Source organism: Mastomys coucha, unplaced genomic scaffold (genome assembly GCF_008632895.1).
Source record: "Mastomys coucha isolate ucsf_1 unplaced genomic scaffold, UCSF_Mcou_1 pScaffold3, whole genome shotgun sequence".
In the NCBI taxonomy this organism is placed as follows: Eukaryota; Metazoa; Chordata; class Mammalia; order Rodentia; family Muridae; genus Mastomys; species Mastomys coucha.
In genome coordinates this window covers 33699894-33714875 of record NW_022196909.1, presented here as the reverse complement: position 1 = coordinate 33714875, position 14982 = coordinate 33699894, and the positions used below count along the sequence as shown (strand labels likewise).

Here is a 14982-nt window from a genome sequence, read left to right as displayed (position 1 = left end):
CCCTGGCTGTCCTGGAACTCACTCTGTAGACCAGGCTGGCCGCAAACTCAGAAATCCGCCTGCCTCTGACTCCCAAGTGCTGGGATTAAAGGAGTGTGCCACCACTGCCCGGCTTATCATTTCTGATTTTAAATTTGTATTATAATTCTTTCATATCTAGCTGTTGCCTATGGGGGGAAAACACAATTTCCTAACTGAAAAACAATAATATGTAATAGTAATTTAAGTGACTATATTGTGCTTATTTTAGAAAGTTTTATAATGTAAGGAAATTTGCATGCATTCTTTAAACATCTGGACAAGCAGCTGTCTGTAAGGAACTGTCAGTAGAGTCAATCTGTCCTCGATTCTGTTCTCTAAGTTACTTCATTCGTGAATATTCCTCCTGTGTGAGGGGCATTCCTGCCGCCATTCATTTGATTCCATCCATACCAAGGCTGTGTTTTAGCTCCTATCTCGTGGGGAGTTTGTATCCACAGTGCATGGGTCCCATCGCTCTGTGACCCAGCTCACATCCCAAACCCTTGTTTAGAGAGAAGATGAGACACCGCTCAGAAGCTACACCACAAGAAAATCAGCCATGTTGAAAGTTCAAGTGGGTTGGTTGAAGCAAAATGAGAAAAGGGGTTATGCTGAGGGCCCCCAGGGGGAGGAATTAAGGCACCGAAAGAAAGTGAACCTATGAAGAAGAAGTGATACTTCTGAAGTTTGCAATCAACCTCTGTTGTCATTAATTTTGTAAATAATGTTTGATATTGACTTTTCCTCCCCCAAAAATGTAACCTCTAAGAGTACCAATTTTTTAATTTTGTGGAATACTTCAGTCTCTGACAGCTTCTTAACAAAACATGGTCCCTGGCACATCCATATAATGCTAATTAAAAAGTTAAGCACACTCTTTGGGGCCTCTTGGAGGACAGGAACATCAGCTTTGAGAGACATCATTTCTGGTCCTAGCAACCTCCACAGAGGGGTGACCATGCAGTCTGACCCCTCTGACATTCAACCTTCTCTCCCACTGACGGGACTGGATTTGCTGGAGATTTTCTACCACTATTTGTGTTATTTGACTACAATCGGTGCTGGGTTGTTTTTGTTTTTATGTAAACAAAAAAGTTTCATGTCTTTTTTTGCTTAGGCATGTATTTTAACAGCTGGAGGCCATGTATTTCCTAAAGTCTGGTTTGAAAGCAAGGCAACTGTTAGCAGCTCTATCGGCTTTTACATTGGCCTTGTTTGGTTTTGAGTCTGTTTCCTCACTTCTGTCTTAGCCTTTGGTCCTCAGAGCCATCTGTATCTTATTTAGATTCTGTGCGACTCCCTCTGTCCTTTGTATTTAGGAAGCTAAGATGATGGGAAACTGAGTCAGAGGTTGCCATTCTGTGCTCAGCAGTGTGACTCTTTGGTGGTGAGATTTTTCTGACATATTTTCATCCAAAACCTCATTACTTTTTTTTTTTTCAGATTCCAGGCTGAATCTGTATCTACCATTCATCAGAAAACCACAACACTAAATGGCTGTTTGTTGAACCTGTTTGGATTCTGGCTGCCTGTAAACCTGGATTATGCCACCTTTTCCTCAAAGGGTAAAGCCTCTTTTTCAGTTTGGATTATTTCTTTTTAAATCTAAGCTTATAAATGGAGTAATAAAACCCATATTTGCAACTTCATTTTAGAGAAATCTAATTTACAATGGTGAATGACGGGGGCACAGTCCCTTCTCTTTGCATCAGTGTTTCTGCACTCTATTCTTCATAGTTTCTTAGCTGTTAAAGAGACCTAGTCTTCAGAAGGACCATCTCAAAAGGCTTTAGTGTAGAACAAGTTGCATGTGGATCCAGTGCTCTCATTTCCAATACGAGACAAGTCGGAATCAGGCTCTTGAGAGGGACCAAGTGGAGAGATACAGGCTTACTAGAGCATCAGCCAGGCAATTAGCAGAAAACGTGGCTTAAAAGCAAAGAACCCCGTGTGATGTTGTTGATGAATTATTTGAGTCAAGTAAAATAGGTTTCAGTTAAGATTATGTTTACAGCTTCAATTTTCCTCGACAGGATTGGAAAGTCAAGAAGGAACGAGGTTTCCGCGGGAAAGGGGTGAGCATTTTCACTGTGCACACGTGTGTCTTCATCTGTGTAGCTTGTCCTGCTGGAAACCATTTCCTTCTATTTTATAGATATCCCAAGGTTTTGCCAATAGAAAGCACCAACGACTTACAGTCTATTGAGTGGAGACTGATATATGGTAAGTGATTTACAAAACTCTGCTCTGAAGCCAATCCCTAGAGATATGATGCTCTCTCTTCATGGAAACTGGACCCAAAAAGAAAAATGAACTCTCATTCTTCCAGTGGTCAGCTCCTGTGGTCATTCCCTAGAGTGTACAGGACCAGAGGATGGATGGCTGGTTTTGACTACATTTATAATCTTCAATGGCTAATCCTTTATGTCTTACATATTAAGAGGACATATTGCAACATTTACTTTTTCCCCCTTGGGATTTTTGTCTTCATCAAAGAACTGGAAATATGACGTGCTGAAATAAAACCTGTGCTAGAAGGAATTCTGCCTATCCTCTGACATTTCTTCGTAAAGTATTAATGATTCTTCTATTTTTCTAAATTACAGTGATGGATGCATCTTGGCAAAGTGAAAATTGAATATAAAATGTTGTGATGAATTATAAATATAGACATATTTCATTCTCTCATCTCAATACTTTGCATTAAATATGAGTGTTGTATTTCTTTCAAGTGATGGAGTTAATTTTATCTGGGAAAATAATAAAGTGATCATTCATTTTTGAAAGCCTTTTTTTTTTTCCTGGAAAAGTATACACTCATTTCCTTCTTGCTTTTACATTCATATGTAACCCACTCTTGAGGAGCCAAAAAAGAAAATACTTTACACATGTTATAAACCCCACCGAGTGGAAAAGAACTCAAAGCAAATGTTGACATCAGGACGTGACCTGCCATATTACTTAGTGGAGAGAAATTTAAATTGGCTCCTTATGGACCGAGCAGCAACCCCAGTGATGAATGACATGTGTCTTGGTCTTAGGGAAAGACTGAACTCAATAGTAGACCTTGGAAAACAGGGTAAGAAGCCATTTTCCAGCTATTCATGACTGCTTGCGAGCTTTGGGTGTGTCGGTGTGTATGCAAACACAAGGAAGAGGGGTGGGTACGAGAAAAGAGAACACTTGTCAAGATCATCTATGACAAAGAATAAAGTACAATAAAATAAATGTTATTGTCATTGAATAAAATACAACGACAATGGAATCATCATATTAAAAATGTGACATCGAGTCAGTCAGATGGTTCAGTGTATGAAGGTACTTTCAGCACATACCTGATAATCCGAGTTTGCTCCTCAGAACTCTATACAAAGCCATATGGACAGGCATGTGTCTGTGCTCCCAGCACTCCCACGGCGAGATGGGAAGTAGAGACAAGAGACTCAAAAGGAAGCTCACAGGCCAGCTAGTCTAGGGTACAAACCACAGCAGAAATGCCAGGGACCCTGACTCAACAAAGTTTAGAAAGAGAATACCCACTCCTGAGAGTTGTTTTCTCTAACCTTGACATGGATGTGCCTATACACACACACACATGGGTACACATGCGTATATGAACAGTTATAGTAAAATAATAATAATAATAATTAATACCAAGAACCATCATATTATAATAACTTAAGTATAATTAAACTGGAAGCAGCATCCTTGCACTAGATAAGGTAGTCAGGAAAAAACAGCTTTTCTTTCTCCAGAACTACTTGCAGAAGAGCTTGACAGTTAAGAGTTCACAAAGTTGTTAGTCTACCAACAATCTCTCATAGTCTGCGTGTCTTACAATCAACAGCATGACAACTATTCATGTTGCCTAGGTTTTTTTGGTTTTTTTTTTGTTTTTTTGTTTTTTTGTCAAATTGACACAAATTGGCAAGAGGGAATCTCAACTGAGAAACTGCTTCTAACAGACTGACTGACCTGTGGACAACTTTGTGTGCCATTTTCTTGATTGCTATCAGTAGAAAAAGGCACAGTCCACTATGGGTGGCGTCAAGCCTAGGAGGACAGACTGGGCTGTAGGAGAAAGTTGCTGGGCGAGTCAGAGGAGGCAAACCAACCTGCAGTGTTCCTCCATGATCTCTGCTTATGTCTCTGCCTCCAGTTCCTGCCTTGGCTTGCCTCGATAATGGGCTGTAACCTGTAAGCCAACTAAAGTTTTTCTTACCACTTAACTCTTTGTTGTGTCAAGTTGCTTTCAGTCAATGCTGTGTCAGAAAAAAAAATGGAAAAACAAACGTAGAAAGGCAGGCATTGTTACATGTGTTTTTCAAGCAGTTCTTGCATCACTTCTGTCTCATCACACATAAATACAGACACTGAGAATCCCACTTCTACCAGTTGCCCGTTGGAGCTACCAGTGCTCTGTCGACTTGGTAGAACGGTGTGTGATGGAATGGCTCGTCTTCATCCTGGGTATGAACGTCACTGGTAGTCATGCCTCCTTTCCTAAAGTCAGTCACTGATAATTGTTCCCTCCTGACCCATGAATCCATAGCCTTATCTTACATGCTTTATTGATCTGTTTGGATGAAGGGTTGTATATAAGGGCTCCAATCAGGTTTTCATTTTTTTTCTTACTTTGATGGGATTCCTGATATATACTTGCAACCCTTTTCAAATTGTAAATATTATGACTACAAGGTCTGGTTTACCTCTTGAGTTTTGATTTCCAAATGAAAAAATATCTACATATCATCTATCTAACCTAACCTATTATCTATCTATCTATCTATCTATCTATCTATCTATCTATCTATCTATCTATCTATCATCTATATATCAATTCTATTCTATTTATCTGCCTGCCTATGAATTATCTATCATGATTTACCTACTTTCCCTCCCTCTCTTACACTTTTTTTTTTTAAATATGGGGAAATGGCTCTGTCTATCTAAAGAATGGCCTCAGCCTGACAATCACATGACAGAACTCTATTGTTAATCTGGACATTCACTGTGCTGTCTGGTCTCTACGATCATCAGCCTCGTGGCTGACATTAGTGAAAGCAATTTTGCTTTTTCTATGTAAGAAAATTCAACTGACTAGGCAATGGTTACTTAAAACTATGTATTCATCCAGAGCTGCTTAGTCCAGATTGATCATAAATCATACATGAGAGCATATGTTTCCCTGACCAATTTGCTCATCTTTATGTAAATCCCATAATATTTCACTTGCCGGTTTAGTACCATATCAGATCTCATTTCTGATGGACACATTTCTCTCACAGTTTTGATCAACAGAATGTGGGAGTGATGTCACATCTTATTGGGTGTTTTGATTCCTCTCCCTTTGTGTCTCTCCATCCACTTCTAAGGTTTCATTCCTTTACTTATATATTTGAATGCCCAGATAGACCATGCTGGCCTCAAATTCAGTTTATGGCAGAGGCTGGCCTTGAACTCCTGAGGCTTCTGCCTCGATCCTTCAGATTCTACAAGTATAGACATGCTCCACCATGCCCAGATTCATTTTTGGTCACTCTTAACCCAACATTCCTGTACACGTTTTTGGTGATACACATGTGAAATTCTCTTTTGAGTGGATGAATTCTTTTTATTTTCTTGCTTTTAGGTAGCAAGTATACTTAGGAATGATACTGATTTGTACAAGAGTACAAGTTATAATTCATGAATGTGGTAATATATATTATATATAAGTATACATGTATTATATATTCTTTTATTTTTCTAAATTTTCCATGCAGAGATTATTCACAGATTTCGCTAAATTAATACATTCAATGTGAATTACATACATACATACATACATACATACACATGTGTATGAGAGAGAGATAGAGAGACAGAGAGAAAGGAGAAAGGGAGCAGATGGTTGTAGATAGTCTTTATCATATATTATCTGTCTATCTATGGATACATTCAGCTACCACCTATCTGTAAGGTATCTATCATCTATCGACCTAATCTATTTATCTGTCTATAAGTTATTTATCATATTCCACCTAGTTCCCCTCCCTCTCTCCCTCCATCATCTCTTGGTTTATCTAGCTGTTCCATCACAACATATCTGTAGGTATAAGTTTGTCATCTGCACATGGAATTAAGTTTGATCATTTGATAACCGTCATGTTCACTGTAAAGTGACCATTAATACCACATTGACATTTATATCTCTTCAATTAATAACTCCAAGTGAAGTGTGACAAGATACTTTAAAAGCTGAACAAAGGCTCCGTCCTCTTTAACTATCTATCCAATAGTTTAAGGAACACTTGTGACACTTGTGTGAATTAATATAGCTTGTATTGAACAAAAAGTCTTCCTCCTCTTTATTTATTTGCTGTCATTACTGGCTTATGAATTATCATTTTATCCCATGTCAATGCCTGCTTCTACTAATTCTGAGAATAAATTTTCTTTTGTAGAGACAGTAGGGAGCCTCCTGGAATTGTCTTTGTGAACATCTTGACACGCCCTCTTCTATTTGTGGGCACTGCTTTAATTTTTGACATCACAGAATGTTCCAGACTCATCTTTGACTGTAATGGCTATGAAATTAGCCAGGTCTTCAAAGAGCCTCATGTCCTTTTGATTTGCTAAATTCACATCTCCACTTCAATATTCACTACAGATTCTTCTGAATCTTTATTCTTCGTCATACCATCTGCAAATAATGGAAATTTCCTTTATGCCCCTTCAAGATTTTCATCGTCCATTTTTCCTGCATTCCAGCATTTGGAAGAATTTCCAATATGGCATTAAATAAAAAAAAAAAAAAGGAATAATGAACATCTCTGTTTCGCATATGATTTCAGAGGAAAATAATCCACAATTGGCCGTGAGGATGTTTGCACTGTATGTATACAGATGTCTTTTAAAATTAAGAAACTGCCATCTTGGTTCTACTTGTCAAGACATTTTAGTATTATTGTTATTGTTAGATGGAGCCGCGTACTCCTGGACAGATCACGCCAAGCCAGCACAGATCTCAAGTGGAAGGCATTTATTGACTGAGGCGCCCCTGAAAAGGAGGAGGTGAGGGGAAGAAGTGGATCAGGGTCTGCATCTTTTATCTGGTCAAAATGTAGGTAATGCAGGTGACACATGTTCAGGGGGTGTGTGGCGGGTACCACGGCAATGGACACAGGAGAGTGGCTGTCACCCAGTGATGACGTCATCGCTGGGTTCAGAAGGTGGTTCTTAACAGCTTCTGGCTTTCCATGGATGGTTCTGAGGCTTATTATTATTATTATTATTATTATTATTATTATTATTATTGTTATTGTTATTATTAAATGTTGAAATGTTGCTATTCTAGTGTGGCTTTTTAAAATAAGTTTTCAACAGTTAAAGCAGTGTAGATTTAGCGTTTTTACACGGTTGGGGGTCAGAAGTCGAAATCAAGCCATTAAAGATATGTACTCCCTCTGGAGTATCTATGGAGTATGCTTTCTCCCTTTTACCATGTATGAGAGATTACTAACATGCCTTGGCTTGTAACCAAGTCTCTCCAAGCTCCATCTTTGTTGTCATATCCTGACATTTGACACTCCTGTCTTCTTCATTAAAGACAATTGACCCAAACAGGATGCTAAAGGATAATGTGCCACCCTTTAAATTCATAAGGTGACCATCTCTGCAAGATCCTCTAGGTATATAAGGAATCATATTCGTAGACTATTGGATAACTACCCACATCATCCATGCAGTGTCATCTAGCCTATCGCAGAAAGAAAACATTATAAAAACCAGCTGTCGATGTCTATGGAGATGCTCACAGATCATCTCTATTTTCTGTCAAGAGAAGCTTCATTTTTAACATCTCATGTTTATTTCTGAAGCTATTCCATCCCACGTGAACCCTGAGAGATTTCACTTCTTGACCTCACATGGGGGTTGCATCCTGAAGAACACATTCCTAATGGAAAACATTGCAGGTCAAGGTGCGTTTAATGTCCTCAACTTCCTGCACTTGACTCAGTAGTCCACACAAACTACACTACCCTGCAGTAGGGGAGAAATGATGTGACATGTATCCTTCCTGTTTTAATATAGCACATGAATACATGATTTAGTTAATATCTGTTTACATTGTGTGCTTGCCACACAATGTTGTAAGATTGTCTTGTGTGGTGGATTGGGGTATCAGAATGGATAGAGTTTTGTTTTCTCATATCTTAGGAAAGGATTACAGTTCAAAATATGATTTATTCCCTTCCCCACTCCTCATCCCATCCTTCCCTCCCTTTCTTGTTTTCTTTAGAGAGGCTCTTAAACTGTAGCCCAGGCTGGTCTAGAAGCAACAATCAAGCTTGGGCTTGTCTCCATCTCACTGCCATCTTCCTACCTCAGACGGACTGCCATCTTCCTACCTCAGCCTCCCTGATTATGCATCACGGGCTTGAGCCACCATATTTACAGCTGCAAATCTGTCTGTTACATTTCTTTTGTACTTTTGCACTGTCATAAAATTAAATGATTGTAAGCCAAATGATCGTACAACTGGGACTGTTGGTATTTGGGAGCCTCTTTTTCGAAGTAAATTTACCTGTTATTTATCTATTTATTTATCCATTTATTTATTTTGCTCTTGAGACATTCTCAACTAATGAATTGAAAAGTGTTTTTTTTCTTTCTTTCTTTTTACCAGGCTCATTAAGGTTCTTACTTTGTAGTCTTTATTTCCTCACATTTACATTTTTATCAATTCTTTGAGAATTTTAAGCAATCTCTTTGATCATATTTACCCCCTGCCCCAACCTTTTTCCAGATCCCCCCTTCCCTATCCATTCAATTTTGTGTTCTCTTTTTCCTTAAGCTCATCAACTGAAATGTATAATGTTCATATATTCTTATATATGTGGCCTTTCATATATAGAGAGTGTGGCTAACTTACCAGTGGGTATAGTCTTTAAAACAAAGGGTAGGCTGACTCTCCCTGTCCCGGCAACTATGACGTACTAGTAGCTCCTTACCTGGTGATGACTTCATGGCCACCTCCCTCCTCCAAGCTGGAATTAGGTCTGGTTTGAGTTTGTGTGTGAATTTTGTGCATGAAACTGCTCTGAAGTCTCACACACACAACTGCACAGTCGTGTCTGAAAGGCACGACTTCCCTCGTGGTCATCCACCACCTCTGGTTCTTAGGATCCTTCTGTCCCCCTCATCTGCAGCGAGCCTGGAGATTCCTACGGACTTAAGTTGCTATTTCTTTTCCTAAGGCCTCTGGATGGGTCTTCGGCTCTGAGCAATGGATCCTTGCCTCTGACCTGTACTCTTAAGGCTGAGCAGGCGTGACTTTACTTAAACATGTGTTTTCACGTGTGGGGCCTTCGTTGCCATGACCACCAACTCAGCCTAATTAGCGGGGCTTGCTTTTCTCTTTGATTTTCCTCTGCCCTACAGCGTGTTCGTTTTATTCAGAGTGCACATTCATGTCCATCTTGCTTTGAGTTGTAGTTGTGTTGTTATTGGTGTTGCTTGCTTGATCTGTTTGCAGGCTATGATCATGTATGCATGTGTGAGTCTATAAACCACCTGTGCTACACTGTGCTTGCAGTTTTGTGCAGTCTATCATTCTGTGCTTTCCCTTTAAGTGTGTGCCATTGCTCATATGAACTTCTGACTCACGCACAAACTTCTGCACCTGCCAGTTGTTGTTTTGTTTGTTTTTGTTGTTATTTTAATAAATATATCTGTAATTTGCCTGCTCATTTTCCTTATGAGAGCTTTGCACTTTATTTCCACTTTGTTGTTATTAGAAACAGTGCTTGAGTTCACACACACACACACACACACACAAATAGTGCTTCAGTACACACACACAGTTACACTCACATACATATATATAAGCAGTGCTTCAACACATACACATACATACCCACACAAATCAACAGTGCTGTCATTCACCCATTCACAGATACACACATATAGTGCACACAGTGCTTTAGTTCACACACATGCACACATACACACATACAAATAGTGCTTCAACACACACAATGAACAGTGCTGTCACTCATACACTTACATATGCACACACAGAAACTGTTTCAGCACACACACAATTACACACACATAAGCACATACACATACACACCCACAAAAATCAACAGTGCTGTAATTCACACATTCACATATACACATATATAGTGCTTCAGTGCACACACACACACACACACACACACACAGAAACACACACATGAGCAGGACTTCAGCACACACACATACACACAAACACACACACATATGTAGTGCTTCAGTTCACACACCATAAATCAATAATGCTGCAATTCACACGGGTGCATTGTTTTTTTTTTTTTCAGTTGCATTGGTTATCACTTAACTGCTGAACAAAATATGTGCAGTTGTAGCAATGTACAACTTTCCCACCAAAGATGGATATCCAAAGTTTCTCTCCACTTTTGCCAATATTTCATATTGTCAGACCTCCTAGATGTTTGCAACCTTTTATGTAAATAGTATTTTTGTGTGTGTGCCAGTGTGGTCTTTGTGTATGTACACATGACTGCAGGTGCATACTGAGGACAGTAGGTGGCGTCAGATCCCCTAAAGCTGAAGTTAAAAGGAGCTGTGAGGTACACCAAAGGGGTATTGAGCTCCCAGGTCCTCTGCACAGGCAATGCTTGCTCTGAACCGCTGAACCATCTCCCCAGCCCATATTTTTGTCTTTGTGTTTTAATTATGTGCTTTGGCTTAAATGCTAGTAAAGTCTAAATTAACATGCTTGTAAATCTTTTCCTCTGTGAACTGCCTGCTCACATTACGCTAGGGTTTTATTTAGGAACTTTCTGTCTGCACTCATAATTTTTATGCTTTTATGTGTGTTCTTGTCTGATTCTGATTTCAAGGTTATTTCTTGCCTCGTAAAAAAAAGAAAAGTTGGCAGTTTGCTCTGTTTTTCTGTTTGCGTAAATATTTTGTATTTACTGGCTTTTAAATGTTTGAACAAAATGGGCCCTAGGAGTAGTCATGCCCTGGAATTCATTTTGTTGGAAAATAAGCTAGGAAGTCAATAATTTTGATCCTAGATTAAATTCCTTAAATAGTCATTTGTTACAGTTTCTTGGTTTTGATTTGGCCATTCTCTTTACAAATATTGTATTTCTAGTGATCTCCAGGCTAGCCAAGGCTACATAGTGAGACTCTGTCTCAAAAATAAGGATAATAAATAATAAAATACTATGTATTTCATTAAGTTTTCAATTATTTCTTACTTTCTGTTACAATGCTCTTTATGACCTTAAAAAATGAATCTATCTGTGATTATATCATGTTTGTTCATAATGTTTTCAACTCCTCTGTTTTTCTTAGTCATTCCTTTTGGGAATGTGATTATTTATTAGTTTCTTAAACTAGAATGTTTAGTTTGCTTTATTTTATTTGCTTTTCTTACTCATTTTTAATCAAAAATTTTCTTATTTATGAAGATTTTGTCTCTCTACTATTTAAGAGTTTGCTGCTGGTTCTTGCTTGATTTGAAAGCCGAATCCATTACTTTCAAATATTCTTGTTTTTTTTTTTTCCTTTTTAATGAAGGCATGCAAGGCTCTAATCTCCTTCTAAATAAAACGCCAGCTAAATATTTCTCATCATGACTTAATGCATTTTGTAGCTATTCAGCTCTAAATATTTTTAAATTTCTACAAGCAATTTAGACATGCTTCCTAAATTTCAAACATTCTAATAGAAAGCATCTATTTACTCTTGGATTACTAATTTAATTTAATTTTTGAGAGTCAAACAATGTGGAATATATTAATGCAAGTAATGTTTCCTGAGTGCTCGGAATGAAAGTATGTTTTATATTCCTTTGTTTTAAATCCATCTCTCCCTCCTTCCCTCCTTCCCCCTTCTCTTCCTCCTCCTCCTCCTCTCCCTCCATTTCTCTTTCTCTCCCTCTCTTTGCTCCCTCCATCCCCTTCCCTGTCTCTAAAACCTTTTCTGGGTTTGTATTTCATTCAAAACACTCACACCTTAACTGTCTTCCTTCCGCCTGTTTGGCTCGTGCAGTTTCTGACAGTTGAGTAAAGCTGTTCCACTCTGATCTGCTGTTTGCAAAGTTCTACATTTTGATTCTGCTGGAGTTTAACCTAGAAGAAGACTCAGTATGGATGGATGCGGGCTGGCTTCCTGTAGTCAAAAATACAGTCATGACTCTGATGCATGAATTAAGAATTGTATTCTTTTTTTATTATCCTTTTTGCAATTTCTCTCACACATAATCATTGATCTGAACTTTATATCAGACCAGCTTTTTAAGAAAAAAAAATCTCAATTTTTTCTCCTATTGTTTGTATGTATGGAGTCCTTCTATCTATCTATCTATCTATCTATCTATCTATCTATCTATCTATCAGTCTATCATCTATCTATCTATCTATCTATCTATCTATCTATCATCTATCTACCATCTCTCAATCATCTATCTATATCTATTTATCAACTATCTATCATCAATCTATCAACTATCTATATCTATCTATCTTCTATCATCTCTCAATCATCTATCTATATCTATTTATCTATCATCAATCTATCAACCATCTCTATCTATCTATCTATCTATCTATCTATCTATCTATCTTCTTCCAGTTTGCTAAGGTAATTTTAGCTTGGATTTTGATTAATAAACATAAGAGAACAACTATTGTAAGCTTGATCTCTTACCTTTATTGACCTGTTTAATCTTTTCTTGAGGGTCTGCTCATGAGAAAATTTAGTTGGCTTAGAAAATTGCTCTATAGTGTTTAGACATCTTTTCTTGGGGGTCTGGTCATAGTAAAATTTAGCTACCTTGGAAAAATGCTCTATCATGTTTAGACCTAGCAAGTCTCATAGGTGTCGATATCCCCCTGGGTGTCTATCTATCTCCTGTGTGTTGGAAATAGAGGCATGTGACACCAAGCCCGAGGGATGTATGTATATTTATTTTATCATCAGACTTCGGCTTTTCTGTTCATACCATTTCATTTTTCTTTCTTCACTTATTCTGATTCAATTTAATAAAATTTTTAATGGCATCTTCTGTTTTCCTCTATCGACTTAGAAGCCCTCATCACATCAGTATTAAACCAAGCAGTGCTGTTACTAACATTACCTAACAAATACTCATGTGTGTGTCATTTTTCTGTCCTGCAAAATACAGTGGTTTAAAAAAAAATCCTTCTTTAATAAGCTCTCTTATTTTCAATTGAAGTTATAATTTTACATGTAAAATATGCGAAGTAGCATGTTGTTTTAGCAGTCAATAAACAATGATATTCAGTGCCATTCTGTCAACATCTGAGTTCGTGTTTCTTCTTGAAAAAAAAAAAAAAAACTATTCTTTGAGCCGAGTGTTTGTATTAACACTCTCACTGGGTGTGTGTTCAAAAGTCTCTTTTCTTTCACATTTAAAATTTAGCTGGACATAAAATCTTGCCCGACAGACATTGTGCCCAGTGTCTCTAACAAACAACTGCATGGGCTTCTGGGATGTCTACTGCTACAGAGAGTTTCCAGGAAGCGGGAGTTTCTATCATTTTTTTTCCTTCTTCTGTAGTTAATGATTTTCTGGTAGATTCTAAGATTATTTCAATTATATTTAACACTCCACTTTGATTTGATTCGTTATTATCTTGCGTGCCACTCAGCATACCTGATCGAGTTTCACCAGATTTAAAGACGTCACTGTTCAGGACAGGCCAATGCGCTTGCGTCTTTTCACTGTTCAGGACAGGCCAATGCGCTTGCGTCTTTCCACTCTTCCAGGAGCCTCTCAGATCTCCCCATGTTTCCTTCATAGCTGCTCTTGCTCCCTCTGTAGAAATCTTTTCTGGTCTTTGGGATGGCTTCTGTATGACGTCATCAGCAGAACCTGTTCACTCATGAATTCTCCTGTAGTGTTGTCTCACATGTCTCATCGAATTTGTGCCTTATTCTTTAGTGACTACTTTTTTTTTTAAGGCCTGCTTCCTGTATGTGGAGTGTTTTTCAATAGTTCTTATTCTTCTTGTATATGAATTAGTCATTAATGTGAGACTATGAATCAGACTGTGTGGGTTCTTCTCTGCCCATCGTTTAGCTTTTGACTTTTGTTTTGGCTTGGTTTTTTGTTTTAACAAGAACTTTTCCTGGTAAGCCTTATAGCAATGTTTGAATACACAATATATTTTGTCTCTTATCTCTACGATATAGGTATTATTTATAAGGGCCTAGTGTAAATTCTGCATTATCTCAGCTGTATTTGGCAATTGGTTACCACTTCATTGAAAACTTATGAACACACACACACACACACACATATAAATATATATATATTCTTTTACCCCTAGGCCTGGCAGGAAGTTTGTTAATTCTCTAAATAAAGTAGTAGCTATTATCTCTTTGGCAACTGAACAAAAATTGTTTGTTCACAATTAGACAAATTAGAATAAAAATAAGGAGTCATTACTGCCATTCCCAGCCCTACAGCTGGGAAAAGCCAGTCTTGGAATGATATCCAAGACCCTCAAGTTGCCTGCCAAAAGGGATTTGTTGCAAAACAAATAAAAAAATCGACATAGTGGATTCCAAGACTCTGGTTTTAGAATCATCTGATAACATATCTTAAAATAGTGTAATTCCATGGCATATCCATATAGTCTGCAAGTAAAATAAAAACCCTCTTTAATGCAGAAAGAGAAAAATGGCTTATTTGTATTGGAAGCTTCCAAACAATTTTGATAGTCTTCTTAAAGGACTAGTCACTGGACACTGAAAACGTTTATCTTGAAATACATTTCAATGTGCAGCATTCAAACTTGTAGAGAGAATCTCTTGTGTACTGTATGGATGTAGCACCTGTCAATAAAGCGTCCATTGGCCTATAAGCTTAGGCAGGAAATAAAAGGTGGGACATGGAGTAGGGAGATTAAATGCTGAGAGAGAGAGAGAGAG

The 14982-nt window shown here is 37.9% G+C and overlaps 1 long non-coding RNA gene across 3 annotated transcripts in view; it reads left to right on the top strand.

Annotated features, from left to right (window-relative positions):
* The window catches only part of LOC116074861, a 24370-nt gene extending 21563 nt beyond the window's left edge, over positions 1-2807 (top strand). For 2 of the 3 annotated variants that reach the window (XR_004112313.1, XR_004112314.1), the window contains 3 exons: positions 1465-1586; positions 2055-2096; positions 2177-2807. This is a non-coding gene — a long non-coding RNA (uncharacterized LOC116074861). The remainder of the gene's footprint in view (positions 1-1464; positions 1587-2054; positions 2097-2176) is intronic. The other variant, XR_004112315.1, reaches the window with a different exon arrangement.
* Positions 2808-14982: the final 12175 nt, after the last annotated feature.